This window comes from Grammomys surdaster, unplaced genomic scaffold, assembly GCF_004785775.1.
Source record: "Grammomys surdaster isolate TR1022 unplaced genomic scaffold, NIH_TR_1.0 126679, whole genome shotgun sequence".
Classification (NCBI taxonomy): domain Eukaryota; kingdom Metazoa; phylum Chordata; class Mammalia; order Rodentia; family Muridae; genus Grammomys; species Grammomys surdaster.
In genome coordinates this window covers 4,172,803-4,173,823 of record NW_021621467.1, presented here as the reverse complement: position 1 = coordinate 4,173,823, position 1,021 = coordinate 4,172,803, and the positions used below count along the sequence as shown (strand labels likewise).

General features: G+C 40.7%; 1 non-coding gene across 1 annotated transcript; it reads left to right on the top strand.

Annotated features, from left to right (window-relative positions):
- The first annotated feature begins 685 nt into the window (after window positions 1–685).
- LOC114615468 lies at window positions 686–816 on the top strand. Its single transcript, XR_003710475.1, has one exon. It is a non-coding gene; the product is annotated as a small nucleolar RNA SNORA17 (small nucleolar RNA).
- Window positions 817–1,021: the final 205 nt, after the last annotated feature.

Below are 1,021 nucleotides of genomic sequence, written 5' to 3'. Positions count from 1 at the left end.
GATCAAGATGTAAAACTCTCAACTCTTCTAGCACTATGTCTGCCTGATTACTGTCATGCTTCCTCCCATGAGGATAATGGACTGAATCTGGAAAACTGTAAGCCAACTTCAATTAAATGTTTTCATTTAAAAGAATTGCCTTGGTCATTGTGTCTCTTCACAGCAATAAAATCCTAAATAAGACAAAGTGTAATTTACAGAAAGAGAGGGAAAAAAGGAAATGAGATGAAAAAAAAAGTAACCAAAGGAATTATCACAAAATAGATATGAACATTCTTTTCAGAAGAACTGTATTTTAGTACACAAAGGAGAAAAGGGTGTTTTCCTTTTCCCACTATGTGCAGGCCAGGTCCTTATGGCCTTGTTCAGGCCCAAAACAGAAGCCTTCTTTCCTATTCCTGGAAGTAAGCAACATCCTCTGATCTATCCCGTATTAATTCAATTTCTAATTTCTATTACAGCTGGGAGAGTAATCAGAATTGGCTACCCAAAGGTAATCATTTGTCTAGCATCAGAGACAAAGAAATCCTCTCCACTTTCTATGACTTGTAACCCAAGAACCCTGGACACTCTAAACCATTGTCACTTTGACCACTCAGATGACAACTGATTAATCAAAATATCATTGGCTCTTTCTGATCTCAGTGGCCTATAGAGAACAATAAACTCCTAATAAGATGTTTCTAATACCCTTAAAGGTATTGCAGGTGTGGCTGTGCTGTGCCATGTGCATCCATAGGTGGCAGAAGGAGAGAAACTATGTTCATACTTAGTGTTCTGGCCTATGAACATTTGAATTATTAGTAGCTTAGCAAATGAACATTCCCTGAAAATAGCACTCCTGAGACAACCACAAGGGGGCCTGGACAGGGAGCTAGTCTGAGACAGCCACCAGTCTGGTGCCATAGATCAGGGAGCAAGCTGGAGACTAGAAGAACCATGCCTGGGACTATGGCCCAAAGATGAGTGTGGGAAAATAGGCTGAGGCAGTGGTGTAGGAGGCTTTCAACACTGCCGGGTT